This window comes from Heteronotia binoei, chromosome 2 (assembly GCF_032191835.1).
Source record: "Heteronotia binoei isolate CCM8104 ecotype False Entrance Well chromosome 2, APGP_CSIRO_Hbin_v1, whole genome shotgun sequence".
NCBI lineage: Eukaryota > Metazoa > Chordata > Lepidosauria > Squamata > Gekkonidae > Heteronotia > Heteronotia binoei.
Window position 1 is genome coordinate 151,026,224 of NC_083224.1, and position 23,711 is coordinate 151,049,934.

Here is a 23,711-nt window from a genome sequence, read left to right on the forward strand (position 1 = left end):
CACCTGGGGATTGGCAACCATACATAAACAGGTTCCTATACAAAGACTCTGAAAACAATGCAAAAGAAGCACAAAGATACACACCCTCTTACTGGCTCTACAAAGCTCTGTGCGTTCTTCCTCTGGTGCCTCCACAACGAGGTCTGAAAAGTACGAGGGCTAGGCTGCTGTCTTTTACTCACTTGCTCTGAAATGACACTCACTTGCTCTGAAATGAAAGCAAAACAAAAGGAGGGGCTGTGCTTTGACAAAGCTCTGCTGCTGACCCTTCCTCATGAAGTACTTCCTGCTCTTATTTAAAGGCACACACACAAACACACATTTTGAAATGGGACCTGTTTGCAGGTTTCTAATCCTGCCAGAGATCTACAGGTACATGGTGGCTGTGGGGGAGGGGCTTCCCCCACTGGCCAGCTGGCTGGGGGCGGGGGGAAGCCTGTAAAACCGGGGAGCCCCCACTGGGACCTGGGGATTGGGAAGCCTAGAGCTAACACTTAAGCTACAAATTAAGTCAAAGGGGGAAAAGAAAAGGTCCAGGGTGCTGGGACAATTTCCAAATGGATAGAAAATGAAAGCAGAATTGCACAGGGGAATGCTACAGTCCAACTGCTTGAGGAGTAAGTGCACACTTAGATCTGTTCCTCAGAAAAGAAACCGAAGTTATTGTGAGAAAACTCAATACTAGATAGAAAAGGCAGAGTAAAGGATTCTAGTTATCTATCTAAGCTTATGGAGGGTATAAAGAAATGCATTTTTTCCTGGGAGGTTTCAAATGAGTCAAGCCTCCACTTTGTATTTTAACAGGTTTATCCTCCCCTCTGGGCAGAGAATAGGCTGGGAAGTCAGTCAGTTGCTTTCCAGATGTACCTCTGTTGGCCTTCATAAAATGCAAATAGATCTAGCAAGAGAAACAATGGATGGGTCAAGCTCATCCCCTTCTTCCCCACTTCAAGCAGGGAACAATGATTTGGAGGATAGAATACTAAATCAGGAGTGTCAAACTCATTTGTTACAAGGGACCAGGCCATATGCATCATAAAATGTAATGCCAGGTAGTGGAGATTTGAAGGATACAGAGAAACACAAAGATTTTTTTTTTACTTAAAATACTTTTGAGAATTTTTCCTTAATATTTTTACTTAAAATACAAACATGTTTCAAACTCTTGCGATATTTTGTTTAAAATGGAAAGGTGGGGAAATAGTGGGATTTGCAATTTTAAAAATACAACATAAAGAAAAAGCACAAGGATCATAAAAACTAAAAATATAAACTGCTCTGAGCCAAGGAAAAGGTGGGGCATTATAAGCTTCTCCACCCCCAGCCCCCTGGTCGACTCAGATTGGCAATGGCTCTCCAGGGTAATATCCCCCTTTGGATATCAGCTTCCAGGTTAGAGTGCTCACTAGGTACCAGTTCTGAGGTCCATTCAGCAAAGATAAGCTGGTTCAAAGCATCAACCCTTTTATTTGCAAGGATGCAACTCCGACAAGCAACAGCTTCAATTGGCCATACAAACGCTGGAAAGTGAAACTACTTGAGCTCTACTCTATTGATATACATGCAGCACAAAGTTGCAAGGAAAACACAAAATGGATTTTCCATTAAAGTTCTGGGCCCAAATAGACTAATAGTCTATCTGGGTGCAGAGACCTTAATGAGCCTGCTTCGGCATGGAGGGCGGGATATAAATCCAAGAAATAAATAAATAAAAGTCCATTCTGCATTTTCTTTGCAGCTTTGCAAGCCTAAAAGAGCTTCCTGCTGAAGCTGGCAAAGATAAGGCAGAAGGAGATGGGAATTTTGGCAGCCTCGGGGCTTCAAAGGGTGAGGACAGGAGGAGGGGGGGGAGAGAGAAAAGAGCCATGGGCCTGGTTAAAGGTCTGGGTGGGCCGGTTGCCACCTGCAGGCCATAAGTTTGACACCCCGGTACTAGATAGTTTTCAGGAAGGAGATTACTGGAGATCTCCAGGAAACACTTCTTTGGCCTGGCACAACCTGGTCAGTGGAAGGGGAACAGATATGATAAACTCCTTGCAGCAGGAAGAAGGTCTCTTTTCCTTGAGTGTGGAGTCTATGAGAGGAGACAGACCTCTCCCCTGAGATGTAGGGTTATCAATCTCCAGTTGGGAACAGGGTTATCAGAAAGCAGGGTGGGCCCTGCTGGGCAATCCATTATACTCTATGGAGACTGGTTCCCCATTGGGTATAACGGAGAATTGATTTGTGGGTATCTGGGGCTCTGAGAGGGCCTGTTTTTTGAGGCAGAGGCACCAAATTTTCAGCATAGCAACTGGTGCCTCTCCTCAAAACACCTCCCAAGTTTCAAAAAGATTGGACCAGGGGGTCTGATTCTATGAGCCCCAAAAGAAAGTACTGCTATCCTTCATTATTTTCAAGTGGAGGAAAGGCATTTAAAAGACATGTAGTCCCTTTAAATGTGATGGCAGAACTCTCTTTGGAGTTCAGTTATGCTTGTCACACCCTTGCTCCTGAGTCTGCCCCCAAATTCCCAGATATTTCTTGAGTTGGACCTGCAGCCCTACTGAAAAAACAGCTATTTTTGGACCATGTGCTAGCCTGAAGAGCTGGAGAGAGCTTCAAGGTAATAGTAACTCTATAGAGATCTGTAAAAGCATACACCTAAGTATTTTCACATCTGATAGGGCAGGGGTGGCCAAACTGTGGCTCGTGAGCCACATGTGACTCTTTCACACATATTATGTGGCTCTTCAAACCCCCACCACCCGATTGACTGGCTTGGAGAAGGCATTTGTCTCCAAGCTAAGCCAGCTGGTGGCTTGGAGAATGCATTAAAAGTTAAAGTTGCTTTCTTTCTACCTCTCCCACCCCTCATCTATTTATCTCCCTTCCTCCCTCCCTGTTTTGTGGCTCTCAAATATCTAATATTCATTTCTTGTGGCTCTCAAACATCTGACATTTATACTATGTGACTCTTATGTTAAACCAGTTTGGCCATCCCTGTGATAGGACATATATAGAGAAAGGGACAGAGGTTCTGCATTTTGCCCATTTCTTATGGAACCCCTTGCCCAGTTTGGTGCTGTGTTAAAAGTCTGCTTGTAAACATTTTCTTTTTAATAAATACTTTATAACTTTTGATGCTTGCCATGGTTTTCTGTACCACATAGACCTTTACTGTCTCAGACATGCTATTTTTAAAGGAGCACCAGGGGGAAGGCAGGCAGTTAGCAAATGGCTATTCCTCCAGGGGTGTGCAAGGCAGTAAATTGTCCCCATGGTGACCAGACACTGGTCAGCAGGAGACACTAGGGTTGCCAAGTCTAACTCACAAAATACCTGGAGACTTCAGGGGGTGGGGCCAGGTGACTTTCCCATTCCCTAATATAAATAAATAAAAAAACACAAGTACAGTTCTTCTGAATACAGTCTTCATTTCCCCAGCAGCTGGCTGCACTTCCACTCTCTCTCTCTCTTTCACGTACACACACACACACAGAGCAGCCAAAATGAACACACTTTGTGGTCCCACTGCAGTTTGGAAGCAGACATTTTGTGGTCCCACTGCAGCAGTTTACTCACAAATTTACTCTGCAAACAAGAAACGGAGGGACCAGACTGCTTCCCTTCCTTCTTCCCACATTGTTTTGCATCACCCCGCCCCCATTCAGCCTAGCTGAATATTTAAAGGCACACACACCTTTCAAACTGTTCCCAGCGTCTTCTTAAGCCTTCTGACATTTGAAGGCACATGGAGGCTGTTGGGGTGGGGCTTCACCTCGCTGGCCAGCTGACCGGAGGTGGGAAAGAGATTCCTCCTTTGGGATCTGGGGATTGGCAAGCCTAGGAGACACAGAGGCAAGGGTGCAGAACATGGAAGGAAGCTGAGAGTCCTGACCCTCCCAGTGGGTAATTTCTTACAAAGGTCAGGTGGCAGTGACAGTTACTGAAGAGATAGATAAAAAGAAAAGCCTCTCCAGGTATTGAGAAAAACCTAGTAGGGCAGGGTGGAAATGGAGCCTGCAAGTCAGAATAGGCGCATTCCATTACAGAGAGGAATTGTAGAAAATATATGCAACCCTCACAGTGAACAGAAGAAGAGAGAAAGGAAGTGCCCAGAAAGAAGCAACCCCTGACAGTAATGTTCTGGGTAAGAAAGGGACAGCAGCAGGAGTTGACAAAGAAGAAGATCAGAAAACATTCTACCTCCCCCTGTGCTAGCATTAAGTGACATCACACAGTCCATTCCTTCCACCATAGAGAAGGTGTGCTGGAGGTGGACTTGGGTAAGGTAATCAACCTCCAGACTGGGTCTTAAATTCTCCCAGAATTACAGGTTATCTCCAGTGCAAAGATAAAATTCCCTTGGAGCGAATGGCATTTTCAGAGGATGGCCTCTGTGGCATCCTACCCTGCTGAGCTCCCTCCTCAAACTCCACCCTCCTTAAGGTCCAACCCCAATTCTTCAAGAATTTCCCAACCTGGAGCTGGTAATGCTAGCTTTTGGTAGGGAATTCTAACCAATCCAAACTGAACATTTTAATAACAATAAAGTCTGAACATTTTAATAAGGAATGTTAATGGGAGCATAGTTTTTAGTTGCTCTGCAACAGGATTCTTTGTGTCTAGATGTATCTTGATTAATGACGTGAGATGTCCTGATTTAACACTCCAGTTGCTCAGTACAGATCAAAGCCTGTCTTGTCTATGGAGTTATTCTTTCCTGGTTAGTATTATTCAGTTAGGGGCACTCCTATTATTTTCACTAGCCCTTAGCCCTTCGAGGTGCCAATGGAGGCTTGATAGCAACAGACAGGCATATCACTCAAGATCTTTGCAAGGATACATCTTTTTCTGCCGTGACTGTATATTAAAGATCTATATGGGGAGAGGAGGGACTGTGGCTCAGTAGCACAGCATCTGCTTGGCATGCAAAAGGTCTCAGATTCAATCCCCAGCATTGCCAGCTAAAAGGATCTGGTAGTACGTCAGTTCCACCTGAGACCCTGGACAGTTGCTGCCAGTCTGAGTAGACAATTCTGACCTTGATGGACCTAGGATCTGATTCAGTATAAGCCAGTTTTATCACATGTGATCCATCAGAAAGGTAGGTCACAAAAAAGGGAGAGTCTATTACTTTCTTTCCTGTGCTCATTCTGTCAGTTCTTCCACCCAACCTCTGTGGTCTGAGCCAGCAACACAATTGTAGTTTTTGCCTCACAACAGGAACTGATCTGGGGTCATGGTAGAAAAGATACTTTGTATGCAGAAGATCCTGGGTTCAATTCCTAGGATCTCTATAAATATCTTGAGTAGCAGGTAAGACTCTGGAGATCTACTGCTAGTCAGAGAAGACAACTATGAGGGTGATAGACAAATGGCCTGACTGAAAATAAGTTAGTTTCAGGAAATTGTATGACAGGTAGAACCACCTTGGTGCAGTGGTTGAAGTCCAGGATCTGGGAGATCCAGGCCCACTCTGCCATAATGTTTGTTGTGTGATCTTGGGCTAGTTACTCTCTCTTAGTCTGACATACCTCACAGGGTTCCTGAGGATTGTTGTGAGACTAAAATAGAAGAGGTGAGAATGAAATATGCAGTCCTAAGTGTCTTGGAAAAACAGCAGGATAAAAATGTACTAAATATATGTAGTGCAGCAGGGCAGGGAATACAGTACCTGAATCATCTCCCGGCGCCTTAAAGTTTTAAGACGTCAGGCGCTATTTCAGCTTCAAGACCAATGTTCCCTCTAAACCGGGTTAGCATGAGCTAGCTCACAGGATTTTTAGCCTCCAGCTCACACATTTTTGTCTTAGCTCAGGAAGGATGACCCCAGAGCACACTAATTTATGCCAGTATCTCACAACTGTAATGCCAGTATCTCACAAAATAGAATTTTTGCTTACAAGACTCTGCGGTTTAGAGGGAACATTGCTCAAGACCAGGCAATCCTATTGCATAAACTAACATAACACTGTTACATTATGTCTATAAATAATAGGGATTTAGAATGAGGTACAGGCGTTGATTAACAAGGGAAGCCGAGAAGCCTGTTGCAGTAGCAATGTGCTTGGGAGTCCTTCTCCCTTAGAATCACTAGATGGTGCCAGATGACTAGGCTTCACATGCCTCTGATCGCTGAAGGGGAACTGCACATTGTACAGCTTGTTACCTGTCATTCTGTGGTTCTTTTTACCATTTTTAAAAACGTATACAATACAGTCTCTTGGGCTACAATTCAAAAGGGAAGATGAGTAGAGGAGATTACATGTTATTGATTATTAAAAACCTCAGTAATTTGTGGCAAAAAATCTCTAATTTTTAACCTAATCAGATTTGACCATGTGGCTGTGTTATTCTTTCCCATGCAGACACTCCCGTTCAATTGGCTATGTATATATGAGAGAAGAAGAAGAAATAAGTTTTTATATCCTCTTTTTCTCTACCTTAAGGAGTTTCAGAGCAGCAACTTACAATCACATTCCCTTCCTCACAAACACCTTGTGAGGTAAGTGGGGCTGAGGAAGAGTCTGTCTGTCACTCTTAAGCACTATACCACGCTCTGACACTGGAAAGGGAAACCTGAGAATATTAGACTGGAGGAGCTGACTTTTATTTCTGATACTATTTCTGATACTATTTCATCCTCCTAAGAGCTCAAGGCAATATGATTAAATTATTCCATTTTATCTTCACAACAATCATGCAAGGCAACTTAGGCTGAGAGAGACAGTGAACTTCATGGATATGCAGAGATTTCCGTCCACTTTAACATGCAGCACTCTGCTCATTATACTGCACTGCCTTTGACACTGGCTGCACTCCTATCCAAGTCCATCATGTTGTGTACTAGAACTAATTTGCCTATTGCTTCAGAAGCATGCGTGTGATGTTCAGTTTCTGTGACACAATTAGATAAGATGGCAGTGATGACAAAGGACATGGATATCCTTATCAGCATAAATCCTGCTCTTCCCCTGCACATCTTAATTGATAATCTAAATCTCATTGCTTCACAAGAGATGACCTGGAGCTTCAGAATGTGAACCGGCAGGCTGTTCCCATTCAGAGTTTAGAGTAATATCCTTCATCAGACGGCTGCACTTGGGGCTAGAAGAACTGCATCTTAAAGGGCATGTTGAACCAAACATAGGCTTATCATCCACCAAATTGGGCCTGGAGTCCTCCCAGAATTACAACTGATCTCCAGACTACAGAGATCAGTTCCCCCAAAGGAAATGGCATTTTCTGAATGAGGAATCTATGACATCACAATCCACTGAGCTTCCTCTCTAGGCACCACCCCCAAACTCCAGGAATGTCCCAAGCTGGAGTTTGTATTAATAAAGCAATGATATTGGTAAGTCATGTCAAATAGGAAAGCAGCAACTGTGAGGGAGAGAACTGAATCCTTTCTCAGTCTGCTGTTTCCCTACAATCCCTCCTGCAGATCTTTTTTCACCTAGTCCCCTCCTCCATTTGGTACATATCAAGGAGAAAGTGGCCATGGAGAAGATGGCTGGGGACTGAACACTTCCATCCTATGCTTCATTTCTGCTTGAAACCACAACCCCACTTTTGATCTCTTTAATGGCAGGAGACCTGTTTCTGGAAAGCAGACATAACATTAGTTTGGGCTTTTGTACATAGATAAAACTTACTAGATTTCTAATTTAAACCATCCATGAAGTTTATTTTTTTGTTTAAAACTCTGTAATTTCATTACAAGATTTCATTTCAGTGCAGTATTGTCACATGATCCATTCAACATGTTTTCCTTCCTGCCTGTCCCAGAAGTGTTTACCAGAACAATCTGTTGTTATTAGCTAGCCACAAAACCGTTTCCTTTAGTATTTCATCACATGCTTTTGCATTGGATTGGCTGTTCTTCTTGAAATTCAGAAGTTGTTTCAGTCTTGTAACACAGAAAAAGATATATCAGTCCTGAATCAATGTTGACCATTTTTAACATGGGTATTTTTGTTCTGAAAGTTTCTGATGTACTACACTGTGTCAAAATTTACTGGCCCTATTACCTGGTTCCACCCTATTATAGTTCCTTCCCATGAGAATAGTATGTATATTTTGTCTTTCATTCCTCACCCCCCAAGTCATCAGATGGCTCCATTAGGACATTGCTAATCTCTGTAGCCTTCTCTCTTTCAGGATTACAGGGCATAGCCTTTTTTGTCTAGAGTTTGAGGCTATTGAGCTGTTCTCCAATGGAACTGCAAACATCTTTAATTTCCCAGTGTCATTCACCACACCCTGGAAGTGTGTTTCTGCTTTTGACTACTTGATTTTTTTAATGGGACGGGCAAGGAACACCTAATTTTTATGTCTCTTTTAATAGTCAGCAGTTTCTCTGATAGATTGCTCAAATCATGTATCTTGTAAATTGTCAAAGGTATGCTGTTAATATTCTTCTCTCCCTTTACTGAGCAATTCAAGAGCAGGCTTTATCCAATGCAGACATCTAAACATAGTTGTGAAACTGGAAATCTTCCCAGGATTTACAAGCTACATATATTTTAAGCTAAATGAATAGGAACCCAAAGCTCTAATCTTCTTCAGTTTACCCCCCCCGCCCCCTCCCATTTATGTAAAACAGTAAACTAACTTTTTTTTTTCAGGATTAAGACAGGGAAATACCTTGTCATCTTTTTTTTACACTGGCCACCACAAAATTATAAATTCAGTCCGCTAATGTGGATTCCCCAGTCCCCAACTAAGAAGCAAGAGATTGTTGGTGTCTGTAGTGTTCATATGGCCACAGCAGCAATGTAAAGCTGCACATAATATGAATGATGAAACTGCTCTGATAGTGAATTCACTAAGTTTGGCCTACAATATTCTGTCAAAGATGAAACATGAGTACAACTGGCTATGGCACCTGCTGCTGGGCATGCAAACATTGATGGGTTTGTCCCTGTGGTCTCACAAAATACTTCTCTTGTCCCCTGGCTATTTGGCTTAATTTTGAAAAGTGATACAATGTTTTTTGTTTTCCATTACAAAATAAAGTAAATGATATCAAGATGGTCTGGGGGGGGGGACAGTCAACACACCTGAAGAAACTGAGGAAACGCCTGTGTTAGAATGCCTCTGTTAGAATACCTGCTATCCAGGCCTGAAGTTTGCAGCACAATCGGTGGCCTTGATACGTGATGGCAGGGAAAATGTTAACTCTTTTTAAAATATATACTTGGACATGACAAGAAATTGCTAGCCTCCAACTGTAAAGCAAGGCGTGGAGTAGAGGCTCAGTACTGTCATCTTCTTCTTCAAGTGATTTTCTATCAGCATTTGTAGCTAACCAGAGATGTGCATCCAGCCAGGCAAACTCAAACACCCACTGTTCCGTTCTCCTCCTATTAAAGTTACCTTTTGGCTGGCTTAACCTGGCATTATGTTATGGTACCATCACTTCTTCCTGCAACAGTGACTGAATGTGAAAAGTCAGGAACCATGGAAGGCGCTTTTGCTCCTTCCTACATTCCAGTTTCCCAAGGGCTGATGTCACTATAGGGTGGAGACACATGCATGTGCAGTTCTACTCCAGTGGCCCCAAAACAGTAGATCTTACACTGCCTGGATCCTGTGAATACAGGCCTGTTGCAAAATGGGCCTAAAGATTTATTTGCAACCAGGAGACATATGCTGCAAGACATAGCTTTACTTGGAACTAAACCTCAAGGAACTGAGGTTTGGCTTTTATTACACATGATACTTTCCCCCCGGTTCATAATCAGGATTGGTGGACAACCAAGGTTGGGGTGTTCTATGTTCTATGTTCTAACTCCATATCCCAGATGCCCAAGAGCCCAGTTTGGATTTGGACCACTTTGTATATGACCTTGGGACTCCTGCACCATTTTCAGAACCTGAAATGGCCACTACTTGTCCTGCTAGGGAAGTTTAACATGGAATGATAAGGAATAGTCTTTCCAACCCCCCCCCCCCCCGCCCTGCCGGGGGACCCCTGGATTAGCAGCCTAATCCCCCGCTCTCTAAAAATCTGGAAGTGGGGGTGGAGGGGTGGAACCGTGCCGTGTCTCTTTCCCTGCCTGGCTTCAGGCTTCTCCCTTCCTCCAGGTCACAAAGACCTGCCCACTGCCGGCCTGCTATTCGCTCCAGTCCGGCCTCCCTTCGCGAGGTGCATGCTGGGACTTGTAGTCCTTGCATCCTCTCCGGCTGCCGGGTGGCGTCTCCTCAGGGAGTCTGGCCGGCGGGGGGGGGGGGAGCTCCGCCCCTGGAGGACCATGTGCGTTTCTACCTCTGGAGGCTTCAGTTGCTGATTGAAAGGCTTCCTCTTGGGATGGTGTGTCTATGTTACTTAGAAGAAGTTGGCAGCAACTCGTGAGTAGAAAGGCCAATCCCCTTCAGAGTCGCCATAAATGGGGGGGACATGTCTGCTGAGCAGTATTCTCTATGTGGAGATTGATTCTTATAGGGTATAATGGGGAATTGATCTGCAGGTTTCGGTGGCTCTGGGGAAGCTGTTTTTTGAGGTAGAGGCACCAAATTTTCAGTATAGTATCTAGTGACTCTCCCCAAAGTATCTCCCAAGTTTCAAAACGATTGGACCAGGGGGTCCCATTCTATGAGCCCCAAAAGAAGGTGCCCCTATCCATTATTTCCTATGGAAGGAAGACATTTAAAAAGGTGTGTGGTTCCTTTAAATGTGATGGCCAGAACTCCCTTGGAGTTCAATTATGCTTGTCACACCCTTGTTCCTGGCTCCACCCCCAAAGTCCCCAGATATTTCTTGAATTGGACTTGGCAACCCTAATAAGGAAACTTGCCTGCATTACACATGTAGCCCATCAGCACATGATGTTTAGTTTCACCAACTGAGCAATTAGCAGGACTAAACTGCAGAAGGGGGAGGTTAAGGTCCCCCTCTACATACGCTAGAGTCCCAATTCAAATCAGATACCACATGCCTGGGAAATGAGGGCCAGCCAAGCATGGATCTCCCAGTCCTTATTTGTCAAATGGACCTGGGATGTGCCGTTAGGCCCTGTCAGTAGGAGTAGGGTTGAGATTAGGTTGCCAAGTCCCTGCGGCCCCCTCTATGGTACCTATTGTACCATAGAATTTCCCCTCCCAAATTGCTGGAGCATCCGGGAAAACCACAGTTTCCCCAGAAATGCCTAGAGGGCCAGTGTGCAGCATCACGATGATGTCACTTCTGGGTAACGTCATTGTGCCGGTGATGTCAGGGGAGGTTCCCCCCACTGGCCCAATATGGGCTGGTGGGTTGGGAACCTCCAGGGCAGGAGAACCCCCACCCGGCCCGGGGGGTTGGCAACCCTAGTTGAGATACAAATTCCATGGTTTTAAAAAAGTACAGAATAGCTATGCAGGATTTTTTTGTAGCAGGAACCCCTTTGCATATTAAGCCACACACCCCGATTTAGCTGATCCTCCTGGAGCTTACAGTAGGCCCTGTACTAAGAGCCCTGTAAGTTCTTGGAGGATTGGCTACATCAGGGGTTTGTGGCCTAATATGCAAAGGAGTCCCTGCTACAAAAAAGCCCTGTAGTAGCAATGTATTGCAATAGCGTTGCTTCTATGAGAGATTTTTAAATCTCTCCATTCCAACTCTTCCAGCTTGAAGGTTCCTAGTCATTAAGTGAGTTCCTGATCATATCAGGCTCATTCTCATCTCTTTTGTCCATCTCTTCAGCAACTGTGTTTGAGTTTCCAATAGTTTCATTTAAACATGACCTAGATTTATGTTGCTGCTATTATTTCCTTGAAGACTGCACTTCAGATAGCATTAAGTTATCTGCATTTACACTAGTTGACAAAGGTAATTTTTGACCTCATTTTCTTGGGTTATTTAATTGACATTTCCTTAATATGTGTAATTTCTAAGTTTGAGTATCACCAAGCTATACATTAATAAAAACATGTGTGCCCATAAAAAGCTGCCTGCGTATATAAAATTAGTCCCTACACTAAGGTCACAAATTATATAATCTAATAACAGAAATATTTTAAGAAAGTGATTGATGATATTGTGAAGCGACTGTGCTAGTGAGCAGATATTGTTGTCAGTCTGAGTAAGGTCACCCAGTGAGCTTCCATGGCTGAATGGAAGTTTGAACTCGGGTTTCCCCAATCTTAGTCTAACATTATATAACCTCTCATCTCAGATGTTAGAAAGCAATTATTTATGCTTTAGAAGACATGAAAAATATTTTGATATAGCTCTTTATTGATGGGTTCTGTTCTCTCCTGGCTGGTGAAGATGACTTAAGTGGTTTGGTTTCTAATGATGCTTTGCAACACTTGGTGCTTTATGTAGTGTATTATCATCATTACACAGTCAAGTTTAGTGGTGGGTAAATGGCTGTGTCAATCATTCTATCATGATTTGTGGCTGGAAAGAGTGCCCTAAAAATGGCATAGCATTCCAAATCGTTTTGCTCAGCCCATGTCCTAAGGTTACAGTCCTTTAAATTACTTACTTCAGAGTAGTTCCATATTAGTCAGTGGAATTCAATTTACATTAAATGTTTTGGGGGAATGAAACTACAGTAAGGCATTCAAATATAACTGGAGGTTTTTTTTAAAAAATGGTTGTTGTTTTGGACAAAATTCCAACATGGAATCACTGTATAGTTAGTTACAAAATACATTGGGGGGGGGAGGGAGAAAGGCCACAACCTTATAATGCTGCAGCCTATATGCTCATTTCTTTACCTATGAGCAGTTCCACCTGTTATCAGTGAGCAGAAAATGATTATCTTGAATAATCACAATGGGAAATATTCAGTTCTGGAAACTTGTATAAGCCATCTTGAGCCATTTTTGGAGAGGTGGCACATAAATCCCATAATTTTTAAAAAAATTATGCTTCACTGGTAGATAACTTATAAAACTGTGCATTATTTTGGGGGTGTATACAGCTCCCACCAGGTCTTGACAGAGGCAGATTTGGAAAAACAAGGAGATCACGCTCCACTCCATAGGGCTTGCGACAGCTCCCAGGAATTTTGGCAAGATCCGCCAGGTGAAGACAATTAAGGTATCCCAGAAGATCTGGAATGCGCTTGGAGCAACTCACTGGCTGGTTATAAGAGAAGGAAGGAATGTGTCCTGGTTTTCATGTCTGGAGCTTGCTAAAACTTTGTAAACACATCTGTTTCCCAGTCTAGGAAAAAAAGTTGTTTTGCTTGTGTGGTGCTCTGTCTGAACACTATATATAGTTTCAGCTTGGTCTTATGGAAGCAGCAGTTAGAGGACTTCCCTTAATACTCGTTTTGCAGCATTGTTTTATGTGGCTACGAAGTGAGAAAATTATCCACCTCAAAATGCCTGCCTACAAATTCTCTAATTGTTTTACATTAAAACCCAGCAGAGGCCCTCAGGCATCCATGTTTCCTTATGGAAAATACTCCAGGTCTTACCTAACCTACATGCTCTGCTGCCTAACCACAATCCAATGATTTGATTTCAAAGCTGCTAGTTAGCAGCAGCAGCACATTCCTCGTTATTGCTCTCCCAACTCCATAGCTGCCTCCTAGAATCATAGAGTTGGAAGGGACCTCCAGGGTCATCTAGTCCAACCCCCTGCAAGAAACTCACAAATACCTCCCCCTAAATTCACAGGATCTTCATTGCTGTCAGATGGCCATCTGTTTAAAAACTTCTAAGGAAGGAGAGCCCACCACCTCCTGAGGAAGCCTGTTCCACTGAAGAACCACTCTAACAGTCAGGAAGTTCTTCCTATGTTGAGCCAGAACCTCTTTTGATTTAATTTCAACCCATTGGTTCTGGTCCTATCTTCTGGGGCCACAGAGAACAATTCCACACCATCCTGTATATGACAGCCCTTCAAGTACTTGAAGATGGTGATCATATCATCTCTCAGCTGCTTCCTCTTCAGGCTAAACATGCCCAGCTCCTTCAACCTTTCTTCATAGGACCTGGTCTCCAGACCCCTCATGATCTTTGTTGCCCTTCTTTGGACCCATTTCAGCATGTCTATATCCTTCTTAAAATGTGGTGCCCAAAACTGAACACTATACTCCAAGTGAGGTCTTACCAGAGCAGAGTAAAGCAATACCATCACTTCACGTGATCTGGACACTATACTTAGGTTTATACAGCCCAAAATTGCATTTGACTTTTTAGCCACCACATCACACTGTTGACTCATGTTCAGCATATTAGCCTCATAATGCTAATCCAGGGAGCAGTAGGCTTGCCAATCCGCAGGTCTCAGCGGGGGTTCTTCCACTTTCCCAGGCTCCTTCCCGCCCCCAGTCAGTTGGCCGGTGGGGGGAAGCCCCACCCCCAAAGCCACCATGTGACTTCCCTCCTCTGGAGGCTCCAGTCTCCGATTGGAAAGGTTCCTCTTGGGATGGGGTGTCTGTGTTACTTGGAGGAAGTTGGCTACAACTCGTGAGTAGAGAGGCCAATCCCTCACTTCAGAGTAGCCAGAAATGGGGGGGTGGCGGGGAGGGAAACGTCTGCTGAGCACTTCATTATGCCCTATGTGGAGATCGATTCCCATAGGGTATAATGGGGAATTGATCTGGAGGTTTCGGGGTCTCTGGGGGAGCTGTTTTTTGAGGTAGAGGCACCAAATTTTCATTATATTATCTAGTGCCTCTCCCCAAAGTACCTCCCAAGTTTCAAAATGATTGGACCAGGGGGTCCAATTCTATAAGCCCCCAAAGAAGGTGCCCCTATCCTTTATTATTTCCTATGGAAGGAAGACATTTTTAAAAGTGTGCTGTCCCTTTAAATGTGATGGCCAGAACTCCCTTGGAGTTTAATTATGCTTGTCACACTTGTTTCTGGCTTCGCCCCCAATGTCTCCTGGCTCCACTCCTAAAGTCTCCTGGCTCCACCCCCAAAGTTCCCAGATATTTACTGAAGCCACTTACTGAACTCATAGCAGGTATGTGGATGGAAACAAGTACTTCTCATCTCAATCTCTTAACTATGAAACTACATAATAAAAATGGGTAAAAAGAAAGTACTTCTTCACCCAAAGAGTGATTAACACATGGAATTCACTGCCACAAGACGTGGTGATAGCTACAAGCATAGACAGCTTCAAGAGGGGATTGCATAAACATATTGAGCAGAGGTCTATCAGTGGCTATTAGCCACAGGGTATAGATGGAACTCTCTGTCTGGGGCAGTAATACTCTGTATTCTTGGTGCTTGGAGGGGGGTGGCAACAGTGGTAGGGGTTCTAATGTCCTGGCCCCACTAGTGGACCTCATGATGGCACCTGGCTTTTTTTGGCCACTGTGTGACACAGAGTGTTGGAATAGATGGGCCATTGGCCTGATCCAATATGGCTTCTCTTATGTTCTTATAATTTCATGCTACTATTTCCAGTTTTTGACTCTATGTCCCAGAAGTAAGGGGAAAATATTAAAAATGATCCAGGAAGCTTTTCCAGGGGAGAAATGATGGATGGGGAAAGCGCTAAGCACCATTTCTCCTTGGCATTAGCATTATGAGGAAAATACAGGAATTATTCTTTCAAATATGTTGTTCTATCTTCCATCTCCTATTTCTTAAAATAATAATAAGTGATCCCACTAAACATGGCAAGTAAAGATGACTAATTCCACAAAAAGTTTCACATAAAGGCCCATTCAAACAGAACACTTATATTCCCTCAAAAATGATGGTGGTCAAGGTTCCTATGCGTCCATAATGAGAATGGTGCAGGCAGAGAAACTATACAGCAATGTTCCTGAAAATCCCAAATGACATGATTTTAAGCCCGTTTCCCAGTTTTTAGAAATTATTTATTCCAGCATGTTGATATTTTGTGCTGTAGCCGCAAAGCCTCTCGAAGGAGAGAGGAAAGATTGAAATGGTGAGTGTGTTCATAAAGGGGAAGGAAGGAGAGAGGAAAGATTGAAATGGTGAGTGTGTTCATAAAGGGGAAGGAAGGAAGGAAGGAGCAACAGATAGGAAAGACTCAGTTCATGAGAGATTCTAAGTACAATGGCAAGGAGGGATAGCCAAAATGCTGGCTGCAGGCCTCTAGATATAGTTTAAGCCCTAACATACACTCTACTGTGTCTAACAACAATGTAAATTAGATGCAATTTGTTAAATTGTATATAACTAACATATGCAAATGTATGTAACTTTCTGGCTCATTATATGCCTTCCATTTTGTTGCTAGGGCGTTCAGCAAGTTGTCCTGCTATGGGCTATGGAAGTCTTGTTATTTCACTCACAGTGAACTTTGCCATTGACTAGACTGCTTAAATTATAATAATATTGACTGACTGGCTTAAATTATATACCGGGCTCAACATAACGAAACTGTGCAACACAACACATTTTTCCACCCTTGTCTGAATCAGCATCACAAAATATGGGACAGCTTATCCTATCAGTTTCAGTGGCTCACTGCCACAAGCACAATGCAATATACACAGATATATTGAGGATTAAAAGCTGGGTATTGTGGAAAATATACCAAAATGTCAGACTTTAGGTTCTGCTGAGTCAGGGCCAAGACAAACAGATGTCAGATCCCAGGATATCTCCAGCCACTACCGGGAGGATGACAATGTTAGAAAGGGTGCAGGGAGGTGTTTCCTTTTCTCTGGCTCCACATGTGCTAGATCACCAAAGATATAATTGGAGGAAGGGCAGGGCAACAGTCAGCTATCCTTCTTCTATATGGATTAGCCAGGATTAGCTCCAGGATCGATCTAGGAGAAAGAAGCAGAAAAGTCTATAGCTCCCTACCATTAGTAAACCCCCTGGAGTCCTCTGGAACAATGACTGGCTCATTAAGGAAAGAGCAAAGTAGGGTTGCCAAGTCCAATTCAAGAAATATCTGGGGACTTTGGGGGTGGAGCCAGGAGACATTGGGGGCAGAGCCAGGAACAAGGGTGTGACAAGCATCATTGAACTCTAAGGAAGTTCTGGCCATCACATTTTAAGGGACAGCACACCTTTTTAAATGCCTTTCTTCCATTGGAAATAATGAAGGATAGGGGCACCATCTTTTGGGGCTCATAGAATTGGACCCCCTGGTCCAATCGTTTTGAAACTTGGGGGGTATTTTGGGGAGAGGCACTAGATGCTATACTAAAATTTGGTGCCGCTACCTCAAAACAGCCCCCCCAGAGCCCCCAATACCCGTGGATCAATTCCCCATTATTCCCTATGGGAATCGTTCTCCATAGGGAATAATAGAGTGCCCAGTAGACATTTCCCTCCCCCGCCATGCTTTCTAAAGCGGGGGGAGGGCCTCCAAACCAGGGAATCCCCTGCCCCCTTCCTCTCTCACACACACAAATACTTTCTGGGTCTTGTTCCTGAAGAACTTTACTTGATCTGAAAATGAAAGTAAAACAAAGGGAGGGGCCGTTCTCCAAAGCGCTTTCTGTTTCCTGCTTCCTGCTCAGCCTTAAAGGCACATCTTTTAAAAACAGACCTTCAGGAGCTCTAAAACTACATGGTGACTGTGGGGGGCGGGGCTTCCCCCATCGGCCAGCTGGCTGGGGGCAGGGAGAAGCCTGTAAAAACAGGGGATCCCCCACTGGGACCTGGGGATTGGGAAGCCTAGAGCAAAGGTCTCCTTTGAAGAGCCCTGTGCAGCAGACCCAGCCTTGTATGACCAAGCCAATATACAAAATATTGTATTTTTTGGCCTAAACATGCGAAGATTTCTTCATATTAGCTCCCATTCATACAGGCCACTGAGCCTCTTCTCTTTCTCCAGTAGGAAGAGCATCAAGCTGCCACTCTGCCATGTACTCCCTCTTACAGCAACCAGAAGTGCCAATTCTAACTTTCACAGACTTTCCTGTTCCCCATGACAAATCCACAAAAGTCCCCATAACTGAGCAACTGTTAGGCCAGGAGCAGTTCCAAGCATAACATCCAAAGAAGGAGTGAGGCTGCGTCTAATCAGCATGTCAGACTGGGCTGTAACTTTGATTTTGACACATTCCCTGCCATCTGGAGAAGGGGGTGGCCCCACTGATGCTTCATCATAGTTACTACTGACAAGGGAAGGGACAGGGAGTGTGAAAGAGAGGAGGAAGATCAAACCTGTGAACATAGCCTTTTCCCATTTTCTTCTCCAGAGTTTACATAATAAGTTGCCAGCCTTTCTGAGCCTATGGGCACCTTGGGAATTCTGACACAGGGTGGTGGTTGTAACCATAAAATGGCTGCCATGGGAGGTAAGGCTAGGGTTGCCAGGTTTGAGCTGGAAAATACCTGGAGACTTTGGGGTTGGATCTGGGATAGGGTGGGGTTTGGGGAGGCAAAGGGCCTCAGCATGGTACAATGCCATAGAGTCCATACTTCAAAGCAGCCATTTTCTCCAGGGCAGCTGATCTCTACCAGCTGGAGATCAGTTGGTGTCCAGTAGCACCTTTAAGAGCAACGAAGTTTTATTTAGTAAGGACATTCTGAATAAAACTTCGTTTATCTTAAAGATTCTACTGGCCTACAACTTGTTATATTACTTCAGACCAAAATGGATGCCCATCTAGATCTATTTACATGGAGATTAGTTGTAAAAGTGGGAGATCTCCAGGCGCCACCTAAAGGCTGGTAACCCTGGGAGAGGCCAACCATAAAATGTCAGGGATAGATGCTAATATTAACTGTTCAGTGTTTCAAACAACAGCTCTGCTAAATGAGAAGACTTTTAAAATGAATATCTTATTTAAAAATATTTCCTTGCATGCACCTTCAGTCATGCAGTAAATATTGGCAGAGTTTAAGTATGCCAAGGAACGGAGAGCCAACTGCTTTAAAGAAGAATAAATCTGTTCATTTAAGTGAACTCTGATAGGAGAGGAAGAGAGGCTTAACTAACTGCTTTGAGAGACAGAAAGGAAGAGGAAGGACTCAGTTGGAGCAGGAATAGGGTTGCCAAGTTCCCAGCTTCCCAGAGTGGGGGACTTTCACATGTGCGCTTCACAATGTCACCTGGAAGTGACATCATTAAAATGGCGGCACCCACGTGGGGCCGCTCTAGGTGTTTCCAGGAAAACTCTATGGTTTTGGACTTCTGAGCTCCATCATCTTGCCTTCAGAGGTGTCCGCAGATCGTCCTCCTGCGGTGTCTCTGATTCTGGCTGTTGGAGGGGTGTCACCAAAGTGGCGCCCCCATAGAAAAGCCCTGGAGGGGTTATTCTTTGGCATGGGACTTTTGTGGGGAGCTAGGGGTACAGCGGCAGCTGCCCCTGTGCTTCCTGCATGTCCCGAGGCTCCGCAGCCATGAAAGCTGGCGCACCAGCAGAAAAAGATGAACGCCCAATTGCTTTCTTTCGCTTTTCTCAGTACACCTTTGATGTAGTGTCTTTCTACTCCTAATGTGGCAATTCTACTTGACAAGTAAGTGACTTTTCAATACCGCTAGCTAATGGGTTACTTTGCATAACAACGAGAGGCTAGCTCAAAGGAAGAGAGATGAGGCCTCGAAAAGTCTCTGAGCAATCTTAAATATCGGTAACTATTTAAATTGGATTGAATACAAATACTAAAATCGACCCGGATTATAATTGGACATATGCTAAAGAGACTTTTATTAGGCTGCAATATGATCTGAACATAAAGGAGATATATTTTAGAGAGATCTGTCTCTGTCGCCTGACTGTATTTGAAATGATAACATTTGAAATCTCAGCTGGAGCTGTCATGGAATGTGGATTTAACAGAATCTTGAAGCTACTTTTCAACTTGGATTAAGAGACTGATTTTACTGTCAGAGAAAAATGGCACTGCCTAGCGAAATGTCTATTAAAAAGTTATCTTATGGAATATTAATTCTCTGAGACAGGATCTTGGCTCATTAATGCAGCTTATTAGAAAGCAAATGGGTTTTCTTATGCTGAAAGCTAGCAAAATTGCAAATCTACAGGAGCTGAGTGCTAAAGAGATTCTGCTGACGTCCGTGGAATTGGAATGGGAAAGTGATATGCTCTGAAATGAACAAAAGAAAACCAAAATGGATCCCTATGTTGCAGCAGTAAAACAAGACCGGAAATTAAGATTCAGTGAAGTCATGCTGAGAGGGGAAAATGGTGTTGAATTCTTCCTCTCATTGTTGAGGGGGCAGGCCACATTGAGAAGAGAAAAGGTACATCCCGACCAGCAAATTAAGATGTGGAAAGCTTTCAAGAAGAAGGATCTTGAAACTTTTCTCATTTTTGTGGCTGGCTGGATATGGAACCCTCATTAAGAAGTGACATGCGATTTTAAAAGGCAAAGTGTGATGTTTGGGTCACATTAAGTGGGTTGTCTCTGGTGTAATGTGGATATAGAAGTTAAAGAAATCCAAATTTTTTTAAATTTTGGGAAGAAGGATTCCTGAACTTTGATTTTTCTTTTCTTTTTTTGTCGGTAAACAAATATGCAGTTATTAATAATGAATAGATAAGGTATTTTAAAAGAACAAGGGAAATCCTATAGAAGGAAGGGAGTTGTTAAAACTTTAATTAAATATATAGTTAATTTGGATTAATGTTAAAGTGTGCGGATAACACATTTTTTTATATAGCAGATTTAGTCATAGTATGTTTATTTGGTGAAAATGCTCACATTGTTGTAAGAGTTGGATTAATTGTTGAAAAGGCAGATAGCCTAATTGTATTGTAATCTGGTAGATTTGTTTCTAACATGCCCCTTTGGAGAAACTGTTTAGACTGAGATAGACAAATTATTAAGTTGTATCTTTTGTAATTTGTTAAAGATAAAGAAATGATTTTATGTGTTTATTTTAATAAGGATTTTAATAAGGATTTTGTTAAACCAACAATTTAATTTGTGCTTATAATGGGGCTAAGCTAAATCAGACAAAATTGGTGTTGAGATGGTTTTGAATTTTTTTTAACTTTATATACTTATTTGTGTTCAAGAAGAATTATTTAGATTCATATTGCTAGTATTAGTTTACTGAAAAATTTCTGTAATGAAAGAAAGGATGGTAAAATATATGGAGATCTTTATACTTGCAGGTAGAATGATCTGGGTATTTTATTTGGAGGTAGAATTATTATTGATATATTTGTACTTTTTTCTGTTTCTGCTTTTCCCATTCTGTAAATGCCCCTTTCCCCCTTTTATGCATCTTTTGCACTGCCTTTTCTTTTTGTAGTTAAAATCAATAAAAATTATAAAATCCGAAAACTGGTTTTCCCAGATGCTCTAGCCATTTGGGAGGTAAAAACTCCTATTGTACCATACAGTTTCCCCTCCCAAAAGGCTAGAGCATCCAGGAAAACCATAGAGTTTCCCCAGAAATGCTTAGAGTGGCCCCGCACAGTGCCGCCATTTTGATGACATCACTTCCGGGTGACATCATTGCACCAGCGATGTAGGGAGAGGTTCCCCCTGCTGGCCCAATGTGGACTGGGGGCTTGGCAGCCCTAAGCAGGAAGCCTCCAAAGAGCCAATCAGGAGGCAGAAAATACATAATTCAAATTGTAGGAAGTCCCTAATCTAGCTAAGCTAACTAGTAGTCCTTCAGCTGATCTTCTGATCCTCTTCAAGTAGGTACACTATAGACTTTGTAAGCCAGGGAGTGAGGTTATGCAAAATGCTAATACTAATTCTTTGGCATTTCAGACAGCAGCCAAAAAGACCTTTAAAATGAACATATTCTTTAAAAGTATTTTCTTGTATATACCTTTAGTCATGCAGTAAAGACCCTTGTGCCAAGGTGGTAACTGCTGCTGATTTTTTTTTTTAATTGCATAGCCAATCAGATCTTCAATAACAATCAGAAGCCTTGCTAGGCAAAAGCTCCACCTGGCTCCAACCACTTTGTAAAAATACTTGGTAGACACCTGGAAAGGTGCTGGAGAGGAATCATGGTATCCACATAAACCATATTGGAGACTCCCATTTTACAGATTGGGAGGATCATTACATCTGCACCAGATCTATGGAACAGGTGTTATCTAAAAGCTCAAAACTGTAACTCAGAAAGAAAAGATACCTTACATATTTCCTCTACAAAGAATGGTTTTGAACATTCACTATCTACATCGTTGGGCCTTCTGCCCCAATTTACAAGGTTTTGGGGAAGAAATATTAACGAGAATCCACAGCATTACCAACATAACTAGAACACACACCTAAACACATATTGTTAACTGGAAGAATTTCTTCTGAATGTTTACCACATGAAAAGAAGAAGAAGATACTGAATTTATATCCTGCCCTCCACTCCGAAGAGTCTCAGAGCGGCTCACAATCTCCTTTACCTTCCTCCCCCACAACAGAACCCTGTGAGGTGGGTGGGGCTGGAGAGGGCTCTCACAGCAGCTGCCCTTTCAAGGACAACCTCTGCCAGAGCTATGGCTGACCCAAGGCCATTTCAGCAGGTGCAAGTGGAGGAGTGGGGAATCAAACCCGGTTCTCCCAGATAAGAGTCCGCACACTTCACCTCTACACCAAACTATCTCCTTTCTTCTCTCAGCTGCTAGGACCTCTGTGGTCATGACGTGGAAATCAGATAAACATCCAGATATTAACCTCTGGCATTAAAAAACTGTGGTCTACCTACATCATGGCTGAGATAACAGACAATATTGCTCAGCTTGAACATCCTCTCTCTTCTTCTAATTTCTATGCTGTCTGGTCTCCTAGCTTATCTAACCCCACAAGAAGCAATTCCTAATGTAGTTAATGACTTGTCTTTGTGGTAATGTCTTCTGATGGAGTCAAATGGATTTACACTAGCTTTTTATTCAGTTTTAATATTAGTTACATTCAGGCCTTGAATTCAGCAGGAGCTCACAGGAGCACAGCTCCTGAACCTTTCTGAGGGGTCCCCCTCCTTCTCCCCACCTACCTACCTTGTCCATTGAATAGTAGGTGCAGCTGCATAACAATCCCTGGATAAGCTCCGCCACCTATTTTTCTACAAAATGACCCCAGTTACAGGTATATTTCATTTGTTGTTATATGACTTATTAGACTCTTCGTCTTGTACTTTTGCTTATATTATTTGCTCTCTGTAGGCACAATGATTGTGATATGTATGGTATATACTTTGATAGAAAATACAATAAACTTGTTTTTTAAAGAAAGAAGGAACATTCACAAAACATTTCTACTTATTGTGGAGAGGTAGCTGAGAGCTCATATTCTGACACATTATGCAAAATAGCCATTTCTGCAGAAAGCCTTTTGGGTTTTTAAAAAAACACAACCACCAACTATTTCTGTTTTTCTTACCACAACAAGCCCTCATAATCAATGCAGCCACACTGATACCCTTTCAACTCAACTTGGCGGAACATTCTCTTCAAGTTTTTTTTAAAAAGCTGATTGGTGCCCTGATGTGTGAGTATAACACAAATTACTGATAGCATTGTAATACCTCTTGGCAAAAGTAATCTAGACTCCTTTTTACTAAAGGAAACTTGCAGGAAACAAAAATGAGTCATTGATGTCTCAACAACATGTTGGTCCACTGCTCTGTTGCAAAAGTAAGAGTACACTATTACTGTCTGGGGGGCAGTATTGTTGTTTTAATGTGAAACATGCATTATGTTTAAACATCTTTCTGTCTTCCAAATGCCATCAAAGAAGGCCAAAAACCTCCCATAATGCCTTAAGCCAGTTTCATCTGGTAGTCCATGCCTCCCACTATCCAATTTATATTTGTCCTACCTTCCAAGAAGCTCAGGTAGCAAGCATGGTTCTTTTTCTCAATTTTCTTCTCACAACAGGCCTGTGAGGTAGGCTAGGCA